The sequence below is a fragment of the Ricinus communis genome, chromosome 7, assembly GCF_019578655.1.
Source record: "Ricinus communis isolate WT05 ecotype wild-type chromosome 7, ASM1957865v1, whole genome shotgun sequence".
NCBI lineage: Eukaryota > Viridiplantae > Streptophyta > Magnoliopsida > Malpighiales > Euphorbiaceae > Ricinus > Ricinus communis.
In genome coordinates, this window is record NC_063262.1 from 7,539,925 (window position 1) to 7,550,787 (window position 10,863).

Sequence of the window (10,863 nt, forward strand, 5' to 3'; positions counted from 1 at the left end):
ATAATTTGGACCGATCAAATACCCCCACACTTAAACTTTTACTTGTCCTCAAGTAAATAGCAACTGAGAATTAACTTTTGCAAAAATCATGAAGAACATCCATATTTAACTTAAAGATATTATTCAAAAGAATCTCACTAATGCAAAAATCATGTCAACCCAAGAATACTTGAGTTATAATAATTTTCTTTAAAAATATAAACTCAATCATTGTTAATTAAAAGACTCAAGCATCCAATCCTTTACACCTGTTTCACAATAAATAGTCTAACTCATCTTCAAAGGATACAACTATGATGCATAATCCAAATTATCATAACCCTATTCAAAAAAGCAAAACCTTCATTCAAAAACAAGAGATTAATAAACATTTATTACTTGCTTTTGAAGCTCTTATACTTTTCTTTTGTTTTCTTTATACCCCTTGGATTTTAATTTTTGATACTTGGGGCAGTTCTTTCTTTCTTGAGATGTTATGCCTTTTTACACAAATACAAATATGGGTAATGAATGCACCTGGTTACTCAACAAAATATACATCAAGATGCTTTGCATACTCATAATCTTAATTGCCTTTTTATGCGAAAATCGACATTGGTTATGAAGATCTCCGGTTACTAAGTAACTAAAATTAGTGGAGTAGAACTAATAAACTTAGAACTTTAAACTTGCCTATATTATATCTCACAAACTTAGGCAAGCCAATTTAATAACAAGGAGATAATAGCATAAATCATATACTTCTAATCATATACCCATGTCGAATGTTGTTAAACTACTCATCATGTCCATATGCAAAAGATGAACACTTGATCATTTAAGTGCAAATAACTCATGAGTCCACATTATACATATTAAAAACTAACTAAAGGGTTCAAGAATCTTAGCATAATAGCATTCTTTCATCGACTCTTATATAGAACAATAAGAAAAAGCTGAGTGAAAAAATTTAAAATTTTGCAAAAGATTAACCAAAGTTGCTAATTCTCATGGTATATGACGTATAAAGTTTAATCAAAGAAATATTCTATTTTCCTCCCCCACACTTAAATTTGGCATTGTCCTCAATATCATTGCATATATAAAAATAAAGAACAAAAAGAGAGGGAAAAGATAGAATACTCCCCTGAAATTTTGCAATGCATAGTAAGCCATGAACTTGAATTCCAATCTCCACCATCCAAACCTTAGAAGTACACTTGAACACATATCATTGATAATTATAAAAGAAATAAAAAATAAAGAATTAAAAATAATAATAAAGAATTAAAAATAATAAAATATCTTAAAAATATTAAAAAGATTAAATTCTAAGATAATTAAAAGTTAGGTCCTAATAAATAAATATAAATCCTAGAATAAAATTTAAAATAAAGTCCTAACTCAATGATATAACTATTTATGTGGAGGAGATGGATATATATTTAATTTTAAAAGAGGGTATTTTAATTAAAAATAATTCATAATTAATCACAATTTCTTAGATTTAATTGATATAACTGCGTCGTTAAGTCTGCTGCTGCGCTACACTGCGGGCCCTTGTTCATCTTTGGTGTGCCTATGTCGTGAGCAGGTCGTGCTGCATTGCGTGCCTATGCTTGCGCGCGAGCCCGTGCGCGGCGCCGCTTGTGGGCTGGCGTTCGGCCTGCTCTTTGTGGGCTCGTTCGTGCCCGCTGCCTACCTCTGTTGCGGGCATGTGGCCCGCAGCTCGCGGCTTGCTGCTGCCGCGGCTCGCCTCCTCGCAACAACACCCACGCCTTGCGGCAGAATGCCCCCGACTACTGCAGCCGCGATTCGGCTTCTCTCGAGTGTCCCGTGACCCATGGCCGTGTCGCTTTACCGCACGACCGTGTGAAAATTCGTTGACACAACGTGGCTCGCTTAAATTTTTTTTTTGGAGCTTTAATTACTTCTCATGGAGACATATTACCTTTTGGAGATCAAATATAAGCATACAAGATAAACATAAAACAAATAAAAAATAGAAAAATAAATTAAAGAAATTAAAAATAATAATAATAATAATAACTTAAATGCATAAAAATAAAAATACAATTGCTATGTTTATTATCTATAGCTAGATATTCCTGATTATGCTCATGGTGACGTTCATCCGCACACTCCACCTCTTGGTCATAAGCCATTCCTTTCAAGTATGGCTTTATACTTGTAATGCGAACATCTAAAGTGTCACGAAAGCCCTTGTCGGTTAAAAATAGAATATCATCATATAATTGTTCATAAACAAGAGAATTTAAATAATTATATGAACACTTATCAATAGTAGATTTAGGAGATAAAGTTAGAGAATCAAACACTTTAAGTTCCACAGTTTCTCCTAAAACTGTCATGGTAAGTTTTCCATCATGCACATCAATCATAGTTCTAGTAGTTGCTATGAAAGGTCTACCAAGAAGTATAATTTGCTCTTTATCCATTGCTGGTGTATTTTCCATGTCAAGCACTACAAAATCAACTGGAATTATTAACTTACCTACTTGTACTAGCAAGTCATCCACTATACCTCTAGGATATTTTATCGATCTATCAGCAAATTGTAGAGACATAGTAGTAGGCTTCAACTCTCCCAAGCCAAGTCATTCATAAATCGAATAAGGCATCAAGTTGATGCTTGCTCCCAAGTCTAACATGGCTTTTGTATGCTTTTTATCACCTATTGTAATATCAATAGTGAAACTACCAAGATCTTTCATCTTAAGGGGCAATTGATGTTGAAGCATTACACTTGTTACTTGTACTTTTTCGTTATTTGCATATTGCCTCTTGTTGGTGTTCAACTCTTCAAAGAATTTTGTATAAGCTGGCTTATTCCTGATAACATCCAACAAAAGTAAATTAGTATTAACTTTAGAGAGCATCTCAATACTTTCAAAAAAAATTTCATCCTTTTTGCTCTCTTTGGGTTGATTTAGAAAATGAATAGGGGGTCTATAAGGCTAAGCTACCTTATGAAATTTAGGTCTAGAAAATGCTTCCTTTTCTTTCTTCTCAAGCCTAAGATTGGGCTCTATTTTTTCTTCCTTTTGCATGCTCTCCTTATTGATTTGTACTAATCCATCATTTTTAGGTGTACCTACATAAGAAGAAAAATTTCTTTCAGTTTCCATAACAATATTATCGACAACCTCACCTCTTCTAATAGTAGTGATGAAATTGGCTTGTTCAGGTTGACTTGATAGTTCCTCTTTATTGAGCTCTTCAACAATTTGTCCCAAATTTGAGCTTCTAAACGTTTCAGTGAAGCCTCAATGGAATCTGTCTTTTTTTCTCATTCCTCTCCATCCTATCATGAGAAGCCATCATAAATGATTGAAGTGTTTCTTTCAAGCTTGGCTTCCTTTGTTCATTAGATCGAAGAGTTTATTCTTGATCTTGAAAGAAAGGATTGAAGTCCCTTTGGAATTGAGAATATTGGTCTTAGTAATGAGGTTGATTTTGATTTCTCAATAATTGTGGTGGGTTTTGGTTATTGTATTTCCAAAAAAAATTTGGATGGTTTCTCCAACCCGTATTATATGTGTTGGAATAAGGGTCATTCATAGGATGCATAGGTTGGTAAGAATCCATCAAATTTATTTGATCATACATATTTTCTCTGTAATTATCAAAAGATGAACATCATTAGCACCATGACCATAAATACCACAAATACCACATACCTCATTATTTGGTGAGTATTTTGTTGAAGTAAGCATCTTAACTTGCTTAGTCAATTCAACTAATTGCATTGTCATCTCACTACTAGCTACTACTTCATTTACTTCTACTCTCATTGTCCTTACACTCTTTTGTTGAGAATTGGCTCCAAACATCTCAAAGATGTCATAAACCTCATCAGATGTCCTTTCTAACATAGCACCCCCAACTACATTATCAACCATACATTGATATTGTTGTGTCAACCCATCATAAAATAATTGGCTAATTATTAGGAGTGGAAATCAATGGTGTGGGCATTGCAATAGAAGTTATTTAAAGCGATCCCATGCTTCATGAAAAGATTCAGCATTCTCTCGATAAAAATTAGAAATTTCAACTCTTAATTCTTTGGTCTTTTGTTGTGAGTAAAATCTACTCATAAACTTTTGATATATTTCATTCTAATTTCTCAAAGAATTAGAAGGCAAAGTTATTAACCAAGCCTTTGCCCTTTCTTTCAATGAATAAGGGAAACATCTCATTCTTAGTTGATCTTCATTTAGTCCAGATAATAGGAAAGTATGAACTATAGCATAAAACTCTCTAATGAATGTTAATGCATCCTCACTAGGCATACCATAAAATGAATGCTCTTAAGTTCATAATTCCTAGATGCATCACCTAAAACTATGCATAAAGTAGTGTTACCAATTGTAGGCAGTGCATAATCTTTCATAGCCATTCGCTTTCAACTCCTATTTCTCTTGGTGGGTTTGCCATGATATCAACTTCTTATTTTGATTCTTCTTCTAGTTGTTTCCTGCTAAGCATACAACAAAAAAAAAATTCAGATTAAAAGAAAAAAACTTTAAAATAAAATTTATAAACAAAGTAAAAACACATAAACAAAATAAATTACAAAACACAAAACACAAAAATAAAATAAAAACACAAAAATAAAATAAATCATAAAACAAAAGAAATAAACTAACAGATACAAGATACTTTTTTGACAATCAATCAATATAATAAATTTGGATACAGTTCCTCGACAGCGACGCCAAAAACTTGATGTGTCTTTTTTAGTACTCGCAAGTGCACGGACCATTCCTATAGTAAGGGTAAGTTCACCATGAGGTCGATCTCTCAAGAAACTATGATGCCACTTATTATAAAGACTAATTATCAACACAAAAAAATAAAAGTAAATCTAAACACTCTAAATCAGTATTTTGAGAGAATGATATTTATAAAGTAAGGTAACTAAACAATAAATAAATATGCAATGCAAATGCAAATGCTTATGATCTAAAACTATATGCTAAAATAGTATTTAGTCTAGCTATTTACTTAGTAATCTCTTTGTTTTACTTTAAGCCTAGATTTAATGAATGAGATGGTGATGTGCCTTTTTCCCTAAGTCACTCAAGCTAATGATGCAACTTAGGTTTCTTATACCAATATAGATTAAAGTAAAGATGATGTTTCTAATACTTTTAAACCTAAAGATTTTCATAACAATTACTATTGCTAAATTAATATGATGGTTAACTAACAATAATAACTGAAATTAATAAAGATATGAAGGTAAGGAAATCATTCATTAAATAAATAAATAACAAGGTTCATACAAAAGTAAAAAGATTAAACTAAACACTTACGAAAACTAGCCTAACATATTTAACCCAATGATCATGGTATTAAATATAAAGACATAAAAAAGTAAAAACTCCCTCTAGATCAAGAATTTCTTCAAGTATGAAGAAGATTGGTCCTCAATCTCCACTTCTTGAAAAGCTCATTAGATTCTAAAAAGAGTAATGAAAACTAAAACTATATGTTTATGGAAAATTGTAGAGAATTATGAAGAGAATAATGGTGGCAGGTGTAGAGAGCGGGTAGGAGAAAACTCTCCTCCTTCTTCCTTTCTCTTCCTTTTCTTTCCTCAATTAGGTTTTGCAAGGATTTATATAGAGAAGAGTCATCCTCTATATAAATCTCCATAGAGATAAAGTATACTAATATAAGTCTATCTAATAGATAAGACTTTAGGTATCTTAATCTCCACCAAATACTATCCCATAAATAACTCTTAATATAAATCCTAATAATTATATAAAATGACTAAAATGTCCCTTGAGCCTTGTAATTAGTAGTCCATGCATCTTAATCTTGGGCCTTGATACGAACATGTCCTATTAAGCTTCTTTTAGCTCCATATTTTTCTCTTTTTGCTAATATTCCTGAAAATAGACAATTCAACTTAAGTGAGGTAAAAGTATAAAGTTTCACCATATTATATATGAAAATATATTATTAAAGCTTTAAAATACCCTTATATCTATACATAATTTGGACCGATAAAAATGTATAAAATACATGAGTTTATATATATATATATATATATATATATATATATATATATATAATATAATCTGATATTATTAAGCATGTTTATTTTTGAGGAAATCAAGATTGATGCCCTTTGTTTTATGTACTTAATAGTAATAGTTGTATTTAAAGATGTCCAAAAATTTATTAGGAGATTGTTAATATTTTCTTGAAAAATTGAGCAACTCGCCATAGCCAATTCTAGGAATTCAATGGAGAAAAAACATGTAATAGATCTATGGTGTTTCACATTTTATCAACTTTAAAGTTCATTATAATAGTAATAATTGGAATAGCAATACTTTAGAATTTGCTTTTTAATTATGGTACCTTCAATTTCTACTGCTTCCAATCTCTTCAATTTTGATGTATTAGAGACAGGACATAGCAAAGCTGTTCATAAGTGTAAATAAGTGATTCATAATGGAGTGATTATGAAGCCCCCATGTTCATTCGGATCATCCAAATGGTCCCCTTAATTGCACTTGATTTTTCGGTTTAACCGGCTTAAAAATCATATTTATGAATGAACTTATTTGAACCGAATTGAATCGGTTAAATTTATTAAATCAGATAAAATCAGTTTAATTGAATTTAAATTTATATTTTTTAAAAATAATTTTTGGAAAAGTTAAAAATTAAGATTATAACACCAAAAAGTTGAATAAAATTGTGTTTAAAATTATTAAAACTTGTATTTAGAATAAAAATAATAATTTTTTAAAACGTAGTATTTATAATTTATTTTTTACAATTTATAGAGATTGATATTTTGGAAATAAAAAAAGATAACACCAAATATAATAATATTTAAGAATATGATATTATCTTAATTTTCAACATTTAAAATCTAAAAAAAGAAAGTTGATTATCGTGTGGTGCCATGGGAAAGCGATAAAACGATTATTAGTGGAGCTTACCTATTTATTATACAAGTACACACGGTTAGTTGCAGAAATGAATGCGTACAATGAGCTGGATAGAAAAAGGGCCTACATAATAAGAAATATTTAATTTTTTATATTCATTACAAAATAAGAAATCATTTAATGCACAAATAAATATTTGAAATAAAGATCTTTACCTCTTAAAAAATGTTTTTATGGTTTGAGCTAAATCTCAAGGGGTGGCGATATTGCTACACCTTGTTTTATTAGGGTCAAACCGAAAAACCTTTTATTTAATTTAAAAACTATATAAACCATAATAAAATAAAGTCACCAAGTAAAAAATCAACTAACAAAATCTTATTTTTACTATATTAAACCTTTCACTTTATTTTTTTACCGGTATATTATTATTTTGAGAGTATTTTTTAACTCTCTTAATAAGCCATAAGTGTTTTTAAATATAGTCATTACTAAAAGGAAAATAAATTTATAAATATTTTAATTAAAATCAAGGAAAATATTAATTATTAAAATGCATTAATTTATAAAGTGGATTGAACACTTTAGAAAATATTACTTTATATCAAGAATTATATTTAAAAAAATAGAAGAAATATATTTATAATAAACAACTGTTAAAAGGATAATAGAAGATCTATGTATATAGGTATTTCAGTAGATAAAATAAATAGAATTCTTATATATCTTTTTATATTAAATAAATAATTCAAGTAAATGTAATTTCTCAAAGACAAATTAGAAAATTGTGTTCTTTATTAGGAAAAGATAGAAGATATTGCAATTCAGTTTTGGTCAACAACATCTATGGGTGTAATGATTTTTTTATTGTTTCTAGTTACAAAAATTCATATATTTTTAAAATTTATAAGAAATTAATATAATTTGTAAAAATATATAAAAAAATTTGTCATTTTTTGATAATTTAGCAATAACTTTTATAATTATGAAAAATTTAATATTTTTCATAAATCTATTAATCTTTTCATAAATTATTAAATTTTATAAAATAATCATTTTTTGGTAATATCATTTATTTTTCACAAATAGTAACACTTAAAAAAATTAGTATAATTTGCGAGAAAATATTTTTTTTATTTTTTATAATTTAACAATAAACTTTACGATTACAAAAAAAACTAAATTTCTCATGAATTTTCTATTTTGTTCATAAATTATTAAATTTCATAAAAGTAATCATTTTTTTTGTAATATCATTCATTTTCTCACAAGTAATAACATTATAGAAAATATTATAATTTATGAAAAATATAAAAAAAATAATTATTGTCAAGTTTTCATAAATCTTAATTTTCGCTAAAGTAATAATTTTGTGATAATATCATTTATTATTCTGCAAGTAGTAACACTTACGAAAAATTAGTATAACTTAAGAAAAATATGAAGGGGATTGTCATTTTTTGTAATTTAGAAATAAATTTGTGCGATTATAAAAAAATTTATATTTTCCATAGATTTATTATTTTTTCATAAATCATCGAATTTTGCAAAGTAATCATTTTTATAATATTATTTAATTTTTCACTGGTAGTAACACTTATGAAAAATTAGTATAATTTGTGAAAAGATAAAAACATTATCATTTTTCGTAATATATTAACTATTTTCATATTTATGAGAAAAACTTACAGGATTCAACAGGTTACCAGTAATCTATAGATATAAATTTTAATGGATAAGATTTAAGTTTAAAAAAAATCAATAATATCTAAAATAAAGTTAAATTAGTTTGTTTTAAATAAAATAATAGTAGAAACCACTTTTGTTTTAACTACGGGCCACCTAAAATGCTGGCATGAGAACAAGCAAAATTAGTAAGTGAAAAACTCTATTCTGGGAACGGTATTTTTAAAAAGGATGACGTGTTAATAAACAAATATATTTGACGGGTCCCTGAATGCAACTAAAATAAAAAGAAATTTCTTTTTTAGCAAGAACAAAATCAAAACAAAAGCTCAACCTTATAGAAATTTCTTTTTAAAATTTCAAATTACCATGAACAGTTATTCTTTTTTCAAATGAATTCTAATTTTATGTTGAAACGAAAAACTTTTTTTTCTGATTATGTAATTTCTTGATGCGATAGTAATGAAAAATTCAGGTTTAAAATTTCTTAGATTGAATCGAACCTAGGAAGAAGAATTTTTTTTGATACAAACATTTTGGAATAAGCTTTTCTTGATTGTAATTTGAGTTTACTGATTTAGATTCTCTTGCTTTTATGGTATGCTTTTTGTTACAATTTTATTATATTTATCGGAACATGTCAATTGCGATTCATTTGGGGTAAGCTTTAAAAATGGAGCAATTCACATTAAGGTTAGCCAATTAAGGCTAATCAACTTCATGTCTAACAAATATCCACAATATCCCTATCTATTAGTCCCCATCTATTAGTCCATCATATTGAATAAGTTCTTAAAGAATTATAATCTTTCCCATTTTCAGACCTCATATAAAATGTTTGATATAGTTATGTAACCAAATGACCTATTAGCTTCTAACAGTTCAAATGAATTAAGTTGTCGGTGTCCTAACTTTCATCATTCTCTATAATTCCACTATTGCATATAGGGCTAGGGTTATTTACTAAAATGCCACATGGTGTCATTTAAATTGTACAATTTTGTCCACTAGGAATAAATATATAAACTTTGAACAAAACCCTAAAAATTGGAGTTTTGAGATTAAGAGAAATAGTTATAGTCAAAGAAGAATAGTCAATGAGGAGAAAATATTTTCGTTAATTAATTACCAGTTAAAGGAAACCGTTATTTATACAAGTGCAATTATAGGAAAAGATAAAAGACCAAAATAACCTCTAACAAGCTAAAACAATAATAAATAACATATGTAATTAACATCTCCCCCCCTCAAGTTAGAGGCTGCTGAGGATCTAGCAGTTCCAACTTGGACATGAGAATGAATGTTGCTGTGCTTCTAGAGGCTTCATGAGCATATCAACAGACTGGACAAAATATTGAATACGGATGGTACGCAAGAAACCAGACTTGATATAATCACAAATAACATGACTATCAATATCAATATGTTTAGTGCGTTCATAGAAAACCGGATTAGTAACAATGTGAAGAGTTGTTTGGTTGTCACAGTGAAGAGTAACAAGAAGTGGAACTTCAATATGAAAATCTCACAAAAGATAACTCAACCATTTTAATTCATAGGAGACAGTGGCCATGCTCCTGTACTCAGCTTCTGTAGATGATCGAGAAATAATATTTTGTTTCTTACTTTTTTAAGAAACCAATGAAGATCCCAAGAAAACACAATAACATGTAATAGAACGTCTGCTAATGGGGCAAGAAGCCCAGTGTGAATCACAATAAGCACCCAATCTAAGCTAAGAATTAGCAGAATAAAAGAGACTTTTATGAATAATAGCCTTGAGATAGCATAAAACATGAATAATAAGCAGCTGTTCAATTAGACACCTATATTGATCAGGTTCAAACAAGAGAACACTAGATTCTAAGGAAAGCTTCAAGCCTTTTGGCAGAGGAAATTGAGCAAGCTTGGCATTGAGCATACCAACTGAAGTAAGAATGTCAATGATGTATTTTCTTTGATTCAGAAAAATGCCATTAGCAAAACGAGCAATCTCAAGTCCTAGAAAATATTTAGCTTGGCCAAAATATTTAATTGTGAACTGAGCATGCAATAAAGCTTTGACTTCAAACATATAATGCATATCAGACCCAGTCATCAAAATATCATTCACATAAACAAGAATAGCAGTAAAAGAGGAACCAACAGACTTAACAAACAAGCAATTATCATGTGAAGATTGCAAAAAACCAAGAGATAAAAAATATCCAATAAATTCCTTGTTCCATTGGCGACTAGCTTGTTTGAACCCATAAAA

The 10,863-nt window shown here is 28.8% G+C and overlaps 1 non-coding gene across 1 annotated transcript; it reads left to right on the forward strand.

The window, feature by feature from the left end:
- Nucleotides 1–3,960: 3,960 nt before the first annotated feature.
- LOC112536390 lies at nucleotides 3,961–4,067 on the forward strand. The gene has a single exon (XR_003080417.1). It is a non-coding gene; the product is annotated as a small nucleolar RNA R71 (small nucleolar RNA).
- Nucleotides 4,068–10,863: the final 6,796 nt, after the last annotated feature.